Below are 20350 nucleotides of genomic sequence, written 5' to 3' on the forward strand. Positions count from 1 at the left end.
GTGTAGTTAGAATGCTATTATATAATTAGCAATTTTTAGATTATTATAATAATCAATAGAGCATATACTTTGATAATGTACTGATTATGTGGCCCATTGAATATTATAATTCCTTTTTAATCCTCACCTAAGTATATGTTTTTTACATGTTTATTTATTTTGTAAAGATTATTTATTTTTTATTTGTTATTATTATTCTATGTCTTTTAAAATTTTTATTTTAAAGAGAAAGAGGAACATCAATTGGTTGCCCATCTTATGTGCCCCAACTGGGGATTGTAATGTGGGTCAGAATGAAGATGCCCAGGAATATAGAAAAATATCCCCCAGGAATCTTGGCTTGGGAGATGGGGAAAGCAGAGTTAAGATGTATTCTGCATATCTGTGGCTAGCTTAATAGTTATGTTAAAAGGCTGTGCTGCTAGCTTTGGGGCCAGGAAGATGGCCTAGGCTTTGACTTGTGATGTGTGTAGGGGGATGGGGAGGTGGTGGAGGGAGCTTGCAGCACCTTTGCGAAGCAGACAGGCAGTTCCTCTGCTACAATGCCTGTGTCCGAGGCAGGAAGTCAGTTTGCCCTAGTCACCGGGCCATGCCCGCAGAGACTGATAATGGCAGTGGATAGAATGACAGCTGTACAAAGAATGGGCACATACAACCCATTGTGGGGAGGAGTTGGAAATGAGCTCAGGTTGGAAGCTCAGGCCAGGATTTAAACTACGTGTGGCAGCCATGAGGTGATTTCTCTATCTGCCATGTGGTTTGAAACGGTGCAGGGGGGTCCCCACCAGCCAGCCATGAGGCTGGTGTGTAAGGAGGTACTGTTACAGAACAAGGGACCAAGGCAATTACTGGCCCACCTAGGGACGACAAAAATTGTTACAGAACAGATACACAGACATACAGGGCCAAGGGGGGGTGGGTCACAATATACAATTACCAAAAGGACCCCCTACCAGGTTCGTTATGTCTGCCGCCAGATAGGAAAGATGTCTCTCAACTTGAGATTTGTGAAAAGGAAAGGAAATGTTTATTTAATGCTATACAGACTTAAAGTAGTGACCTAACGTCTTCATTAAAATATCAAAGTCCTTTAGGATACCCACAGAGGCCCACAATGCTTCCTTATCCCCTTGCCCTAATTTTGGGGTACCGTAACTCTGGAAAAGAAGAACACGTCTGTGTTTCAGGCCGCTGACACCATTGGCTGTATTGCCGTCCAGGCAGGATGGATCTCTAATTAATCCAAAGCCATGTGGTACCTTCTCATGGCCTACTGGCAAGAGTTCTTTCACCCTTCTCCTAGGCAAAGTCTCTCCTGCTTACCAGGCCACACTACCATAGGGAGCACCCCAAAGCTGCATGGTCCTCTTCTACCAAAGCTGCAGGGGTCTGTACTCTGACCAAACTGCATGGATCTCCCCCTGCAAAGCTGCAGGGAGGGTCGGGTCACCACTCTGGCAAAGCTGAGTGGCAATTCTCTGCTAAAGCCTCATGGTGATTCCCTTTTTACCTAAGCTGCGGGGGTCTCCACTCTGGCAAAGCTGTGTGGCTCTCCCTCAGTGGCTACTGTGGGTTCCCATTCTGCCAGAAGCGCGTGTCTCTCTCTTACACATGGCTGCTGAGTCTGGTTTTTAAATCCCTGCACCAATCCTCCTCTGCAGCCCCATTTCTGACTCCTCCCACAATCGGCTATACTTGCCAGCACTCCTGTGTCCTTCCAGCTTTCCTGGGCTGCCACAGTGGGTCTGGGCAGGTGTGGCTGCATGGCATGGAGCCAATCTTGTCTAAGCTCTCACGCAGGTGCTGTAACTCAGGGGACCTGCCTCCAGTTACATCCTGGGGGGAAGTCCCTTCCATCCCCCTGGCTCAGAGCATGGCCACAGCTATTTAACATATCTATGAAACCAGTTAAAAGTTATAGATATGTTAAATGACCATGCCAGAGGTTAGCTGCAGAGCTGTTGCTCTGCAAAACAGCTCTCAATGGCCCTGCTGCACGTATCCCTTCCCCCAGCTCACACCTGTTGGGGGGAAGGGGGAAAGACATCACATATATATTTTTTTTCTCTAATATTTCCTAGATACCTTGAGGTCTGGACCCCATTCCAAATCCCTTTTTGGGCCTCCCCCCTGGTACTATTACCCTGTTATAGTACCAGGCAGTTTTGGTTTAAGGGCTGAAAAACACAGTGACATGACTGATGGTGCTGTGAACTGCGGAATCTTGCCCAGCACAGATTACTACGAGAAGCCGGAGATGCTGAACCGTGACCTGGAATGCTGAGCTGTGTACTTCTGTGTTGCTGAAAGACAGTATCTCTGAATGGCGTGTTCTGAAACTGGCCTGATTTGGCAAAGAGAGGCAGGACTGTGTGTTTGCTGGTGTTTTAAAGGGAGTGGGACCTAACAACAGGATTCTGCCATCATCCTAAATCTGTATAACTTTTAAATAAACTAACAACCCCTTTCCTTTTCATCATACTCTGGCACTGGGAGTCACACTTGGCAGAAGGCAATCGGACCCCTCAAATATGTTTCAGACCTTCATAGGTTCGGGGTTCTATAACAGGATTGTACCTGCAACCTAGGTTTGTGTCCTGACAAGGAATCAAACACACAACCTTTTGATGTACAAGACAACATTCCAATAAACCGAGCCACTGGGCCAGGGCCATATATTGTAATTCTCAAGGAAATGCTTGCCTCTGAGCATTTAAAAAAATCATACAATAGAAAGTCAGCTCGTCTAGCTTTTCAACTGCAAACAAGTTAACAAGTCCAGAGTGAATGTTAAAAATGCCAATGTCTGTCTGTCTGAGGAGCCTGCTCTTGTGCCGAACTCTGCTGATGGAAAAATGTTTGTCATAACTGGACTATTTTTCCTGAAAAAATATTCAGCTGAACACAGAAATATACTGTTCAAAAGAATATAGTGAGAGCCATACATGCACTTTTTCATTTCCTAGTAGCCATGTAGAAAAGCAAAAAAAAAAAAGTGAGGTTAGTTCTAATAATATATTTTCTTTAGCCCAAGATATTTAAAATACTTGATTTCAACATGTAATCAATATAAAATGATGAATAATAAAGTTTACATTTTTCATACTGGGTCTTTGCAACCCAGTGTGTGTGTTATACGTCCAGCACAACTCCGTCTGGAGCGGCCAAGTGCCCCATAGCCGCGCGTGACCAGTGGACACCATACTGGACAGCACAGCTTTTATCGTCACCACTGTCACGACCTTGCTTTCCATGCCCGCCTGCCCTGCCTGAAGTGGGTCTGCGGACATAACCAGGGAGAGGACATTGCTGACAGCCAGCCTTTTGGTGCTAAGGGCGTTTTCATCAGTGACCATGAGCCTGGACCACGGGCCCTCACAAATGTGAAGAAACACTCAAGACCCATGCCAGGAAAGGGGGCTTGAAGAAGAAGGGCATCCCTGAGTTTTTAAAAAATTGCGTGTATCTGCTGTATTTGTTCTGGTTCTCATTTAGTTTGAAATACAGGGTGACTTAGATTCAAATAGCTTAACCTGACTTCTTTCTTCAGGTGATCATTAAATATGAGAATAGACTTATGTTGAGAAAATAACTCTCAGTTAGATAAACTAACATAGGATGTGGTGAAGACAACAAACATTTTTGATTGGGCGAAATTTCTCTTGACAGAAGGACTGGGTATTCAACATATAGTCTAGAAATATTTTGCATAGCTAGGAGCATGGGAGGCAGAGCAAGCAGCCAAGCATATCATGTATTTTTCTGGAAAAAAAGTGTGGAAGCTTAAGTGAGATTTATAGATGTACACTCTTTGCAAAGTCAGGTTAGGAAGTAGGGGGTGCATAAGGGTCAGAGTGAAGGTAAGGATGAACGCAGGGAAGCAACTTCAACAACCTCGAGATTAAAATATGCCCCCCTACCCTCTCCTGTAGGAGCTGCAGGCCTAAAGGCCCTCCCCAAGCAGAGAGCAGTCTCATCAGCAGAATGAATCAAAATGGCTCTCCCAAGAAACAGAACACCTTGTTCCTGCTGGGAGCCTGATGGCTCTCTCTCTCTTTCTGGCTCATCCTTCCCTGGAGGGTGCCTTTCTCTGGGGAAAATTGTCTAGGCTATTTCCAAGCACCTGACAAATGAAAGTCATAGTGAGAGCTGGTCAGCCACATAGCTATTTAAAGTGGTTAAAGATAGAAAATGATACTGGTTAAAACCAAGTCTTTCCATAGCTTAGTGACTATTATGACATAACCTATTCTGAGGAGAGTGAAATCATTTTATAATATTGGTGTTGAAGAAACGAGGCTGAGGATTCCACGATACATCATTTGTTCTACTTCAAAGACTGTAACTTAACCCCTGATGGATCTGAATGTGATGAAAAGCCATATCACCATGGGATCTCAGGGCTTGGTCAGAAAATAAGCTGGCAACAATAGATGATCGAGGAAATTAAACTTTTCTAATTCCCCACAAGACTTTTGGAAAGATTATTGCTTGACTGACTACCTCTGGGAAACTCTCTGCCCAGTCCAATAACACCATTAAAGCATTCAAGTATAAAAGAAGTTAATATAATATTAATGTTAAACATAATATTAATGCAAAACAGATCCCCATGTCCCCTAATAAAAAAACAACAATAACAAAGTAAGGCAATGGGAGTTTTGAATTTACTTTAAAAAATTTTTAGATTTATGTAAAGTGTAATTGACATGAAAAATTGAAGGTATTGGAAGTGAACTTCCTGGTGATTTGATATGCACTCTTGTGAAAGGATTCCCTTTGTTTAGTTAACACATATCTCACCTCACAGAAAAGCAGTCCAGCTGCAGAGCCACAGATTGTATTTAGTAAAAAGAGTGCAGATCCAGCTGTGTGAAAGTGTTTTTCAACAGCAACAGAAGTTTGATCTCCAGAAGTTGATCGCCTAAAACCCACCCAAGTCCAGTACAACCATCCCTAAATTGCTTGAGGAGGAAGGAAGGAAAGGAGAGGAAGATGGTGACCACATATAAAAATAACGAAGTTCTTCTTTCTTTGGCTCCTCCTCATACCTTGTGCCGCAGCCATTAATCCCTGATAAAGCTCTGAACAACAAGTGCATTTGAGCAGAGTACACAGCTGAAACTGTACCACAGCTTCTCTTTCTGCACAGTCTCTCCAGGTAAATTTATCAGTCTCGTGAATTCAGATTAAATTCATATCCCAACAATTCCTAGATCTACATGTATAGTGCAGACCTCTCTTCTGAGATCCAAACCTATGAATAGAGCTTCATCGCAGACATCTTTGAACACACGGTTGTAAACTCCAGGTGTGTCAAATTCAGCAAGTCCAACTGAACTTGGGATGTTTCCCTGACAAACCTGTCCTCTTCCAATGTTCCCTGTCTCAGTGAATGCCACCACCATGTCCCTGGTTGCCCCAGTCTGTCTCCTGAGAGTCATCCAGGACACTTGCCACATCACTACTCCAACTGCTAGTCAATCACCAAATCCCGTTGATTCTAGCTCCTGCATATCAAATCTGTCCACTTCAGCTGAAGGTGAAGGGCACAGTTCTTCAGACTACCAAGGCTTCCCAGACTTCTGACACCATCCACAAGTATGGGGGTTTCCAGAGCCACCCTGACTTCAGACTAGCTGCCTATAAATTTAGACGTGTCCCCAGGGACTCCCTCACATTTGATAATTTGGGAGAATGACTCAGTACTCAGGAAGGTTTAATATATATAACCTCAGGAAGGTTATATATATTATATATATAATATTATATATACTATATAATATATATTATATAGTATATATATAATTACTATATATTATAGGTATATTATTATTGTATATATAATTGTATATTATTATAAATATATAATTATATATAATTGTAAATATATATATTTACAATTGCATTATAACAAAGGACACAAAAGAGAACCAGCCAAAGGAAGAGATGCACAGGGCAGAATCTGGCACTAAGAGGGTTCCAATCTTGCAATTTCCATGTACTCAGGGATGCATTGTTCTCCTGGCATCTGTGTGGCAACACACACCTGGAGGAGTGTCGCCAACCTGAGTCTGATTGGAACCTCGTTATCCAGAGAGTTTATTGAGGCTTCATTAAGTAGGCATGGTTGACTGAGTTATTACGTTCAATCTCTAGCCTTCTCCCATTCTTGGAGATCAAACTGGTTTCATGTGGCTCAAAATTCCAACCCTCTTATCATTTGATTGGTTTTTCTGGTGTGGCTAGTCCTCACTTTAAGTCTTTTCACGCAAGCAGGGAGCTCACACTGAGCCATCTCTTAGGATAACCTATCAGGTGTCCATCGTGAGTCATTTTATTAACATAAACTGTTAGGTGTGGTGTAAGGGGTCCACTGTGACTGAAAACACATTCTTATTACTTGGGACATTCCAAGGGTGTAAAGGTAACTCCCAGGAGCAGGAACCAAGGCCAGACCTCTCTCTGAGTAAAAAAAATTCATCACTACACAGCATCTTAGAACTGGCAGGTTGGTGTCCAGGAAAGACAGACTGCATATATTTCCCTACGTGTATATTTAAGGCGAAAAAATAACTTGGGGCTTAAGGAGGTTTTAGTCTTCAAATGCCATCAATACACACTTTTTTTTGGTCTTCAGCTACTTGAACTTCATGGTATAGACTGGGAAGATTTACTATCACCAGACACAGAAGTGAGAGATGACACCCCTAAATAATGACCAGTGTCGAAGCACTTAGTTAAACCAAAGATTACAGCAACTTTACCTTACCTTATTCTGGTGGTTCATAGTTTAAAGTGCTTCATGTATCTTATCCCTTGGATTGTTAGTCATAATGTAAAAAAGAGTATAAATAGTTTAACAATTGAATGACAACATAGTAAAAAGATTATTCAACTTTTCCATTCAAGAATTAGGTTTTACTAGAATTCATTTTTTTTTCAACACGGTAGAAGCATCATTTACATGACAATTGATATGCTAATTTAGATTCATCTAGGAAATCTGGTATGTAGCCATCCTTTGTTAATATAGTTGAAGGTATTTTGTTAATTTGGAAGTTTGAAAAAATTTTAGCAGGATAAAAACAAATTAACATACCTCTGATATAATTGGGGAAGACCCAGGAAAACTGAGTAACTCCTAAAAACCCAAAATGTGATAGACAGTAGTTTTCTTTTTCTCTAAAATCAAACTTAGGTTAGTGTGACATGAAAAAATTAAGGTAAAGCAGATTAAAGGGCTTTTCTTCTGGAAAGGAGTCTACTTGACATTTAAGCAGAATACTTACCCCCTTTCCCCTAGGCAGGTATAAATGCTTTCATGTCTCTTTTTGAGAATGTGTACCAACCTTATTACTTCTACTAGTATATCAACCTACCTATCAGGAGTTTCCAGATGCAGAAAATTATGCCCTCACCATTTGTTTCTTTAAAATTTCTGTAATTAAATTTTTTCTTAAGATTTTATTTTTTTACTTTTAGAGAAAGGAGAAGGGAGGCAGAAGGAGAGGGAGAGAAACATCAATATGTGAGAGATACGTTGATAAGTTGCCTTTCATACCCCTAACAGGGGTCCTGGTCTGAAATCCAGGCATGTGACCGGTCCAGGAATTGAACTGGCAACCTGTTGGTTTGCAGGCCTACACTCAATCCACTGAGCCACTCCAGCCAGGGTTATATTTAAACTTTTTACAAATTCATACTCATCAAACTAAGGAGGCTTAGCTATAGTGATGATACTTTCTCAGCCTTTTTAAAAGTGGTTCTAGGTACTTCATTTAAAAAGAAAAAAAAAAACTAAAGGAATCAGGGTCATGATAGCAGATGGAGCTCACAAACCCTAGAAATAAGAGAAAATAAATAAAGTAAACTGGAAAATCTACACCTGCTCTATAAAACAAGGGGAGCAACCGAAGGCCAAGAACTATGAGGCATTTCTAAAAATATGGGAAGCAGACAGGTTCAAATTTTTAAAATCATAGTGAAACTGTAAGAAGAGCTGCAGTAAAACACCTTCCATGAATTAATAGATGAATTCTAGTGTATCAGTCAGGGAAGCAGAGGAGCAGAACCAGTAGGAGAGGGAGGTATATATATCTCTGAAAAGAGAAATTTGTTACAGGGAATTGGCTTACCCACCTACACAGTTGTGGGAACTACGTGGTTAAGCCGTCTCTGTAAAGCTATTGCCTGCATTTGATAACGAAGCTTGAAGTCCACAGGGTAGGCAGTCAGCATGGAAAGGTTATGAGCAGGATGGAACCCACAAACATCATCTAGAACCACATAAGGAAAGACTAAAACCTGTGCCCATTCTGGTTCCTTCTGACATGGGTGACAAGGGTATTCTGCAGAAGCTGGGCTCTGTGTTACAGAGCTAAACATGCACACCTGGTTCAGGGGTCAGAGAAGTGGAAGGATGATCCACAGAAAGGTAGAACAATCGCTGCATACCTATGCGATGTATCAGCCAATCAGTAACAACACATGTGAGCATCCTAACTGCAAACATATAAGAGAGGGAATTCTGGGAAATGTAGTTGAGCCCAGTCAAGTTGGCACATTACAAAACATCACATCCAGGAAAAAGAAAAATGTATTTAAGTGGAAAGAGTGGCATACAAGACACAAAATAAAGAAGTCAGTGAAACAGCTTATTAAGTTTAAATGTGTTAATTTTTAAAAAATTCAAAAGCAATAACAAATTGGAAATAATATTTCAGAAGAATGCAATATATGAAACAGTGGGAGTAGGGCAGGTGGGAGCAAAAGGAAAGAAAGAAACAAAATGTTGCTAAGATTCTGCTGTGAGTCAGGGAAAGATGTAGAAACAACTGAAACATTCTTTAGTAGATGATTAGATATGGACCACAGTATTCTTTTTTGCCTGTCTAGTAATTTTTCTTGAATCCTGGATATTATGAATATTATGTTGCTGAGTGTTAAAGTTCTTTAAAGCTTAAAAAAGAGTTTAAAAACTTCTTTAAAAGAGTGTTGAATTTTGTCATGACCAGTAGGCAAGTTATTTGTCGTCCACCCTGATGCTTATTTATGAGCTTCGTTAAGGAGGGTTACAGTAGCCTTAACTCGAGGCCACTTTAGCACCATTACTAAGATGCATCATCTCTGTTGTCTCTATCCTGTGCTCCATTTTTTCAACTTTCTCTCTCCATTCTAGCTAGTTAGGCAGTCACACATCTTCCAGTCCCGAGTGAGCTCTGGGGATTTTTCAGCTCACAGCTCCTTTGCAAGGCCTCGTGAAGTTCTCCTGCCCTGCACAATACAGCTCAGCATTCAGCCAGAGTTCAGATTCCTGGAGCTCTAGTTCTGCACAGTTTTATTTTTCTCAGTATTTGGCCTTGCACATTCCATTCACCTTGGCATTGCCAAACTCAGATTCCTGTCTCTAGCTCAGCAGTACCTCTGTGGTCTGCTTGGTTACCCCTCTCTGTGCTACAATATGGAAAGTCCCTCTTCTGCTTCCTCTGGTGATTGGTCATCAATTTTACCTTATTTGTTCCATTTCATTTGTATTACAGTCCTGACTATTTACAATGTCTAAAAACTCTTGTTTCAGATATTTTCGTTCAATTTTCTAGTTGTCTATGGCTAGTTGAGTACCAGTCCGTTTGCCATGCCTGAGAGAAGAAATCTTCTACATTTTCTCTTGGTTCTATCATTAAGCTTATGAGTCACATGAAAAATCACCTGAACCACTAGACTTTCAGGTACATGAACCAATACATTTCCTTTTTATTTTAAGACAGTGTGAGTTAGATTTTTCTGCTGCCTACATGCAAAATGTGTGTGCTATGTGATACACTAAATACAGAGTTGGATTCATAGCCCAACACTGAAATATTTTTACAGTACTCTATTTTTTTCTCCTACATTTTCCCAAACTGATCTTTAGCAATGCAAGCATTGTTCTGATTAACTTCAGTTACCTCCTATACACATTTACTGAGTACCCAAATATAACTCAGATGCTATGTCAGACTCTTAGAGGTCAAGATAAAGTTCCTGTTCTCAAGAAGCTGAGAGTCTACTAAGGGAAATTTACACAGAAGCAAAAACAGGGGATCGAAAAGCATCTCCCAAAAAGACACGTATCAGTCCTAACTTTTGATACCTGTGAATGTGATTTTATTTGGTAATAGATTCTTTGAAGAGCTAATTAAGATGAGTTCCTAGTGAATGAGAGTGGAACCTCATCCAATCGCCGGTATCCTTATGAAAAGAAGAAAGTTTGGTCACAAATACACAGTGAAGAGAATGTCATGTGAGGGCAGAAACACAGACACACAGGGGAGGAGGCAACTAAAACAGTGAAAGTAAAATAAATAAATAAATAAATAAATAAAATAATAGCTGAAGATATACCTTGCAATCATCAAAAGAGACTAAATTATATATTAATAAAAGAAGTCAACTTGAGAAGGAATATTTCATAATGATAAAAGGATCAATTTGACAAGAAAACATGAACATTCTAAGTTTCTATGTATCTAATATCATAGCTTGAAAATAAACAAAACAATTTTTAAAGTACTAATAGAAAACAATGAACAAATTACCATTATAGTTAGCGATGTCACAGACTTTTCTAAGTAGGCAAAACATCAACAAGGATAAAAGACGTGAATAGTGCAATTAACAAATTTTCCACATGTACATATATATACTATATATGAAATGTACCCACAACTGCTGAATACACATATATACTTTCATAGTAAGTGTACATGGACATTTATCAACACAGAGCATAACCTAGGTCATAAAAGCAAGTCTTATCAACTTTCAAAAGACTGAAAGTATAAAGAGTATATTCTTTGATCAAAGTGAAAATAAACTAGAAATCAACAATAATATATTGTTTGAAAATGTTTGGAAATTAAGCAAGGTGCCTTTAAGTAACCCATATTTTAAAGAAGAAATCACAGAAAATACTGGAAAATAGTTTTAATTGAATGATGTATCAAAACTTGTAGGATACAGTTAAAGCAGGGTGCTCTTAATACATTTACTACAAAAGAAATGTTTATTCATAATCGTCTCAGTAGAAACTACCCAAACATTTATTAACAATAGGAGGAATACATAAAATGGGATAATTACATCAATGAAAAAGACTGAACTACTGCTATAAACAACAACATGGATGAATCTCGCAGACATGATGTTGAGTGAAAAAAGTTATACGTAAAACAGTTCATGGTGTACGATGCCATTCACATGAAATTCAAACAACAGACAGGATCAGTCCTTCAATGGTGCTGACTGGGAGGAGCACAAGGGAGCCTTCTACAAGCTAGAAATGTTCCATGTCTTGATCTGGGTGGTCGTTACCCAGGCTGTACAATATGTAAAAATTCGTCAGATTACACTCTGCTGTATTTTACTCCATGTAATTTGTACTTCAATAAATAAGCAAGAAAGAAAATAATAAGGTTAATCCCCCATTTATCTCACTATTCTCTTTGAAGTTCTCCTCACTGTTCTTGCTTATTTGGCCAGTTGACAATTTAGAATCATGTGGTGGTTGCGAAGATAGACTGCTGGGACTTCCTTTCAAGAGAACCTGAGGTGAGTGACTGCTGCTTTCATGCTGTCTGTCCTTGGCTGCCCTTGGCCGTTGATGGGGTGACAGTGGAGATAGTGAGCCAGCCCATCACTGCCCACTATGGGTCTCTTCTAACGGACACTGCTTGCTTCGGGGATGCCCGTCAGCCTGCTGGAGACTTTCTCAGAGCTGCTTGCAGTCCGAGCCTCTTCTTGCCCAATTCTTTCCATCCCTCTCTTCTTCCACAGGTTCAGTGCTGCATGGTGGTCTGCCCACTCCCGTTTCCTCTCCACTTTACCACTCTCAAGAATTTCCCCAATAAATCTCTGGCACATCTACTTCTGTTTTGACATGAACAAGATTGAAAACTTGGAGCCTATAGTCTTTTCTCCTAAGTAAAAAATTTGGCCACTCCTTTCTGGTTCTTGCAGCTTTCTGGGGCACTGACAGGGAGCACAGCCTGGGTCTTTGTTGATCTACGATCCACTGACATCTCACCTTTCACCAATCTGAAGGAGTCACCCTCTGATTTGGGAGAAGGCGTGTGTTGTCTCTGACACCTGTCATCACTCTTTTTCTTAAGTGGGGTGCACCCTGACTTCTCTTACACTTCACGCCTTCTAACAAACTAGAGGATATCTCCATAGTGAATTACAGAAGCTGAGCTCAGAGTCAAAAAAATGTAAAAACCAGACTAAACACTAAATGACAGCTACTTATGAACCCAGTCCACTAAGTTAAGCTCATTTTAAAGGCCTGGAGTCAAGTACACAATGAGCATCGTTTACTTTGAAACTCTGTCTTTTAGGCTGGTAAATGATCTTTTTTATAGTGTGGCTGCCTTTCATGTGAAGTTATCCTATTTTCACAGTGGGTGCTTAGTAGTGTTACCTTTTTGAATAGTCTACAGGGCTCTCCACTGTTCCGTGACCATTTTCAGAAGAGTGACAATCTCTGGGACCCTTAATTTTTTCTCCCTTGGTACAAGACAAATGCACTGAAACTGTGCCAAGATTTTGCTTCAAACATAGCACCAGATAAAGAGGATTTACAGGCAAACAACTCCCTTGAACCACAGCCAAAAAAGCAGATAACTTTTAAAGAACACAATGTGGTAGAAGAAACTGCCTTGTGGCGATCCACTGTTGAGAAAAAGAGCAACTATTTACAGTACATGTTGGCGAACAATGTATATGCTTCAGCTCTAGAAAGGGTGAGAGTTCACCACACTGTTGATGGGTTTTCTTACATTGCTAAGGCTGTATTAAATGCTCTAAACAGAAGCCTTAGATTTTTATTCTTTATCTTCAACACATTTTAATTGATTTATAACAATCACATGACTAATTCAAATAAAAATGTATTCAAAGCACACATTTAAAGGAACATATTATGTATGATAAATTACCAACTATTATACAACTGTACCTCCTCACTTGAAGCCAATTTAGATGTATGAAATAGATAAATAATAGGTAATTGTTTTCTTTTACTCAAGCACTCTTTTTAAAGATTTTATTTATTTATTTTTAGAGAGAGGGGAGGGGAAGGAGAAAGAGAGGGAAAGAAACATGAATGTGTGGTTGCCTCTCGAGTGCTCCCTACCGGGGACCTGGCCCACAACCCAGGCCTGTGCCCTGACTGGGAGTCATGCTGGCAACCCTTTGGTTTGAAGGCCTGTGCGCATGGCACTGAGCTATACCAGCCAGGACTCTTTTTCAAGATTTAATTTATTTTTAGAGAGAGGGGAATGGAGGAAGAGAACATGGATCATGAGAGAAACATTGATCAGTTGTCTCTTGAACACCCCCAACTGGGCACCCAGCCTACAACCAGGCCTGTGCCCCGACTGTGAATTAAACTGGCGACCATTCGGTCCACAGGTCTGCAGGCTGGCACTCAACCCAGTGAGTCACACCAGCCAGGGTATCTCTTTCCTTTTTTTATATGAAATGATTCATCCTCAGATTTCTCTAAATGTTCATAAAGTATAATTAGATTTCAAAAATTCTTTTCAAAAATGTATTTTGTGGTATATACCTACTGAATCAAATGAAGTTGGTTATGCTAAAGACTCTTAAGTTGTTAACATGGGAGAGCTGACCATGTTATGTAGTTTAATTAGCTTCCAAAACCACAGTACTTGTGGGCAGTACCTAAGGACACTGATTTTAAAACGTACATCATATAGGAGACAAAATGTCTCCTAGCCAAGGAAATAGTTATGTAGATTGGAGTAGAGACGGGAGAAATGCTGAGTCTGAAGGTCAGTAATAATCCAGATGCAAAAGGAGGCTTGTCTGTGGTGGGGTAGAAAGATCCACCAGGTTTCTCACTCTCCCAGTCCTAGTTCACATTCATGGACAGTGTTCAGAGAGCTGCTTTGCTGCGCTGGTACCTTGATCCCAGGAAAGGAAGTGCATTGATTTAGGAGGAGTGGGAATAGCTCTCATAAGTTGTTTAATAGGCATTTGCTAATATCCATGTATGAATAAAGTCAAGTTACTGGATGGGACAGACTGTTTTGGGGACAAATCCTGCAGATCCAACACAGAGTTTCTAGTGGTCAACGAAACTTTAGATCAGGAGTTTTCAAACTTTTCCACACACGGCATATTCAGAAAGTGATAACATTTGTAAATCACACTGAGGTGAACTGAAGGAGATTTGGGGGAGTCAGAATGGGACTAAGTGAAAAAATTATAACTTTTTTCTTTATAGTCCATATTTGTGATAAAAAAGAAAGTGTAAAACATTTACAAATGAATTAGTGTTCCATTTTTTATTGAAAAAAATGAATTTGCTTCTGTGAGTATTTTACACACACACACATAGACACACATACCTGATTTAGGCTCAAAACTCTCAAATGTAATTTCTGATCAAAACCCTTTCATATTCTTCATTGTTACCTTGGTCAGAAATTACGTTTACATAAATAGAGGGGCAAATAGATGATTATCACTTTTTCTTTAATGAATGAAACCTGCTTTCCTGCCTTTTATCCGATAATTTGATCTTTGGTTTTTTAAAATCTTACTTATTGGTAGTGTGGCTGCCTTTCATTTTTATTTGCTTAACCCCCAAATAAATGTACTGCTATTTCAGAATTGTTAAACTCCATAAAACTCCTATGGGAAATAACTTTATGCATAGTTATTTTGTTTTCAATCAAAACACCATTTTCCAAAGTTAGTTAGGTCAGCTCCATTCCCCCCCATCCCTTTCAGAGAGGTTACTACATACATTTTTCATACATTTAAATTCTTTTATCATAGTCTGCATTAAATCCTAGGACTGTCCAACCTCCTGATTAATTTTATTTAATCTGCATGCATTAAAGTGAGCCCTTCGTGCTGTGAAGTGTTATGGGTTTTGACAAATGCATGGCATCATGAATGTGCCGCTACATATTAGTTCCATCACACTCTCCCTTCCAAAAAGCCCTGTCAACCACTAATCTGTTTTTATCCCTACAGTTTTACCTTTTCCAGAGTTTGTAATAAGTGAGATCATATTTTCTAGCCTTTTGGGTTTTCCTTCTTTTACTTAGCAAAATAAATTTGATTCATTGATTTTTCTATGTGAATTAATAGCTCATTCCTTTTATCCCTTAATAATATTCCATTATAAGACTAGTTTTTATTTTTTAATTCAATCATTTATTGAAAGACTTCTTGATTGCTTCCAAAATTACAAATAAAACTGTTATGAACTTTTATGTGCAGGTTTTTGTATAAATGTATCATTTAAAATCAATTTTCAAAGTAGCAACATCAAGAATGAAAGACGGAACATCAATATAGATACCATAGAAGTTAAAACAAGAAATATTATGAAAAATTATATTAATAAATTTAGCAAGTTTTTTATAGTGGGCAAATACTTTAATTACAAATACTACCAAAAGTCACTCGAAATAAATAATCTGAATAGCTGTGTATCTATGTTTAAAAAGTTTATACTTAGCCTTGGCTCTTGTGGCTCAGTGGATTGAGTGCTGGCCTATCTGTGAACCAAAGGGTTGCCAGTTTGATTCCCAGTCAGGGCACATGCCTGGGTTGCAGGCCAGGTCCCCAGTGGAGGGCATGCAATAGGCAACCACACACTGATGTTTCTCTTGCCCTGTTTCTCCCTCCCTTCCACTCTCTAAAAATAAACTAATAAAATCATTTTTTAAAAAGGTTATTCTTAAAAAACCTTCCCACAGAAAATATTCCTGGCTTAGATAGATTCAGTGATAAATTATAAGGGAGTAATCTCACCAATTCTACAGAAACACTTCTAGAAAATTGAAAGAGAAGAAACATTTCTCAATTTATTTTATAAAACAAGCATTATCCAGTTACCAAGATGGGACAAAAATATTACAATGAAAAAAATTACAGACCAATATCCCTCACAGATATAGATGCAAAATCCTTAAGGGATATTACCAAATCAAATTCAGTTTTATGTAGACTGATAATACGTAATCACCAAGTAGAGTATATTCCAGGAATGCAAGGTTGGTTCAACATTTAAAAATAGTTTCATGCAATGCTACATGTTAATAGACTGAAAAAGAAAAACCATACGATTATCTAAATAATCTGAGAAAATGACAGAATTAAACCTTATTCATGAAAAAACCCACCAGCAAAGCGAGGAGTAATAGAAAACATTCTCAACCTGATAAAAGGGCACTTACAAAAAAAACCTTACAGTTCATGGTAAAGACAGTGATTTCTCCCTAATATTTGGCACAAGGCAAAAATGTCTGCTTATACCACTTCTATTCATCATTGTACTGGAGGTTTTATCTAGTGCAATGGGGCTAGGAAAAAAAAGGACACTCAGATTGGAAAGGATAATATAAAAATATTTTTGTTTTTAGATTACATTGAACATCCATTTCAAAATTGCTAGTGAATCTACCAAAAAACCTTACTGGAACTAAAATATGAGCCTAACAAACTTGTAGTATATGTAAAAATCACATGTATTTATTTATATGAGAAATGATGATTTAGAAATTGAAATTTAAAACTACTTTTCTATAATAGCATCAAAAACCCATAAAATACTCAGATACAGGTTTTTTAAAAACATAAGTATAAAACCTATACGTGCAGAGAGAAATTTTTAAATATCCAAATAAATGGAGATAGCTATCATATGCATGAACAGGAATACTCAATATTATTAAAGCTGTCAATTCTCTCTAAATTTATCTATAGATTCAGTAAAATCCCAAAATTTTAACAGGATTTTTAGTAGCAAAAGCTAAGCTAATTTTAAAACCTGCAAAGGACTTAAAATGCTCAATACAAATTGAAAAAAGACAATATTTAAAGGACTCATGTTGCCTGATTCCAAAACACACTGTCAAGTCACAATAATCAAGAGATTGTGGTGTTAGTATACGGATAGATATACTTATCAAGAGAACATAATAGAGTCCAGACATAGACCTGTATATAAAGGGTTAATTTTCTTTTGACAAAGATGCCAAAGTAATTCAAAATATTTTCTTCAAGTGGTACTGAAACATTTGAACATCCATATACAAATGTATTACCCTCTATCCCTACCTAGTACTATTTACAAAAATCAACTGGAAATAGATCACGTATCTAAATGTAAGAGTCAAAATGGTAAGACTTCTAAAACAAAACATAAGGGAAGCTCTTGTTTTATTTCAGAGAGAGGGGAACAGAGGGAGAAAGAGAGGGACAGAAACATCGATGTGAGAGAGGGACCAAACCTGAAATCCAGCATTCACCCCTATGGGGAATCCAACTGGATGACCCTTCGGTCCTCGGGATGATGCCCAACCAAACGAGCCACACGGAGTGGGTAAGAAAAGCTCTTTATTTTAATATCTTTTTTGGTGGAGGAGGGAGAGTTAGTCAAAGATTTCTTAGGGCAAAACCAACACAAAAATCTAACCTTTAAAGAAAAGAATTAATTGGACTTCATGAAAATTGAAAGCTTCTGGTCTTTGAAGGCAATTTTAGGAAATAAAATAAATCATATACTGCAGAAATACTTCCAAATTACATATGTATATATGATAAATGATGTATACCCAGAATATTTAGAGAACTCTTACAACTCCATAGTACCAAGACAAACAATTCAATTCAAAGTAGAAAAGATATTGGAACACATGTTCACAAAAAGTCAATATAGAAATGGTTAACAAGTACAGAGAATGAGCTCAGCATTAGTCATCAGGGAAATGCAAGTGAAAGCCAGATGTGGTTTCCACTATACACCCACTAGAATGAAAAGGACTGACAATACCAAGTACCGTAGAGTATACGAAGCAATTGCATCTCCATCTCTCATTTATTGCTGATGGGAAGACAAATAGAGTATAGTTCCTTTGGAAAACAGTTTGGCAAGTTCTCAAAACATTAAATATACACATGGCATAAGACACAGAAATTTCAATCTTGGGTATTTTCCTGAGGAGGAAGAAACATGTGTTCATACAAAAACCTGCGTATAAATGTTTAAGGCAGATTTATTTGTAACAGTCCAAAACTGGAAAGAACCCAAATGTCCATCAACCAGCAAAAAGACATACATCCATGTAGTGCAATACTATTTGCAATGTAGAGACAAGCAGCACCATGGGAAAATCTCACAAGCATTATACTAAATTAAAGAAGCAACACAAAAGGCAGCAGCATATTGCATGGTTCTGTGTACAAGGCATTCTACGAAGGGCAAAATTAAGCAAAAGACAAAACAGAACAAAACAGATCAGTTGTTCCCAGGGAAGTGGGGTAGAGGAGAGGTTTGACTTCAAAGGGGCATGATGGGACAGTTCTGTACATTCATGTGGTAGTGGTCACACAACTCCACACATTTGTCAAAAGTCACCCAACTGTGCCTGGTAAAAAAAAAATCAGACTGAAAAAAATAAACAGACACTTGCGGTAAAGGCTGTGAAAAAAATCAAAACAGCAGTTTTAATGATTTCATGAAAGCTTTTTACAATTTGTTACAACATTGTGTTTTCAGGATGGATTTGTACAATGTATTGGGTCAGAACATGGCTACAAGTCAAGCTGACCTTGGTTCAAGTCCTGCCTCTACCAGTTATTAGTAGGTGACCCTAGGTCAATTATTGCATTCATCCCTCATAAGGCTATGAGGGGATTTAATAATGCATTTAACCATTTTATATTTGCTTGGCTCATAATGAGAATTCAATAAATGTTAATTATTTGAAGAACATTTAGCAACTTAATCCAGGAGACACATATAAATAAGCTACAATACCATGTGGAAACAGCAGAAATAGAGCATGTGCAATGTACAGTGATGGCATGAAATGAGAAATGTTTCCCTACATCTAAAGAAGTCAATGAAAACTTTCTGGAGAAAATCATGACTAAAATAAAATTTGAAAGACCAATAGGTGGTTCCTAGATCCATTAAGAGAGCAAAGGGCATAAAATGTCATGGTGTACTTGGAGAATTTTGAGCTATTTGCTAATTTATTTTAGTGATTAGATAAGGTATTGCAGTACTTTGGAGGAAGCCAGAACAAGGTCTTGAATGCCAATTTAAGAATCTTGTTGAGGCCCTGGCAGGACAGCTCAGCTGGTTAGAGCATCATCCTGATATGCCAAGGCTTTGGGTTTCATCCCCCGTCAGGGCACATATAAGGGGTAACCGATGGATCCATAAATAAATGTAACAACAAATCAAGGTTTCTTTCTCTTTCTCCCTCCCTCTCTCTCTCTAAAATCAATAATAATAATAAAGAATCTTGTTGCATCTCATTATGTATGTGGTGGAGCAGTTGGAAGCCAGCAAAGAAAGAGGCATTTAAAAGATAACTGATCACCCTGGAGAAGACAGACTGAAGTTTGGATAAAGCTAGAAGATGGAAGACCTGTCAGAGGCTTGTTAGATGAATTTAGGTAAGAGATGGTGACATTCTATGCTAGAGCTATGGGAATGGAAAGGACAGAATAAATTCAAGAGACTTTTGGGGAATCCAACAACTGAATGTATATGAAGGGTGGGTGGGTGTCAGACTTCATGTTTAGATATCCAGGTAGATGGTAGTACTCCTCGATTTGTAGAACACATGTTTACATTGGGGAAGTGACAAGTTTAGGCAGGTAATGTTGATATTTGAGGTGCCTGCAAACATCTAGGTAGAGGTGTCCAATAAGAGGATGGATACATAAGTCTCAGTATTGGAGTCTGATTTGGAGCTGAATATATGGCAGTGAAATCACAAATATGAAAAAGATCACTCTGGAAAAGCATATAGCATGAAAAGAGAGCTGGGGACAGATCTCTGGGAAATATCAACATTTAAGATGGTATAAAGGTAGACCCTAAACAATAGTCAGGAAAGTAGGAGGTCTAGAGCAAGTAGTATCAACGAAACCAAGGATGGCGTTTCAAAAACAAGGTATCACCCAGAGTGTTATATGCAGCAGTGAGGTCAAGGAAGATGACGACTAAGAAACAGCCAATAGATTTGGGTAGTGTTAGTGGTGGGAACAAACTAGATGACTATAGTCTGAAGAGTGAATGAGAGGTTAAAAATGTGGAAGTATCAAATGGAGGCTATTTTTTTGGAGAGTCATGGTCAAGAAGAGAAAAAGAAAAACAATGATAGCTAGGAGGAGTTACAGAACCAAAGGAGGTTTATTTCCTTATTTGTTTGTTGTTTTGTTCCTTTGTTTTGCATGAGGCATAGTAGAGACATCACATCCACTGAAGGGGAAAGGCAGGGGAAAGAGGGAGAGAAGTTGGGATCCAGGG

The sequence above is a fragment of the Sturnira hondurensis genome, unplaced genomic scaffold (assembly GCF_014824575.4).
Source record: "Sturnira hondurensis isolate 20B ecotype Veracruz unplaced genomic scaffold, ASM1482457v3 Scaffold0009906, whole genome shotgun sequence".
Lineage (NCBI taxonomy): Eukaryota > Metazoa > Chordata > Mammalia > Chiroptera > Phyllostomidae > Sturnira > Sturnira hondurensis.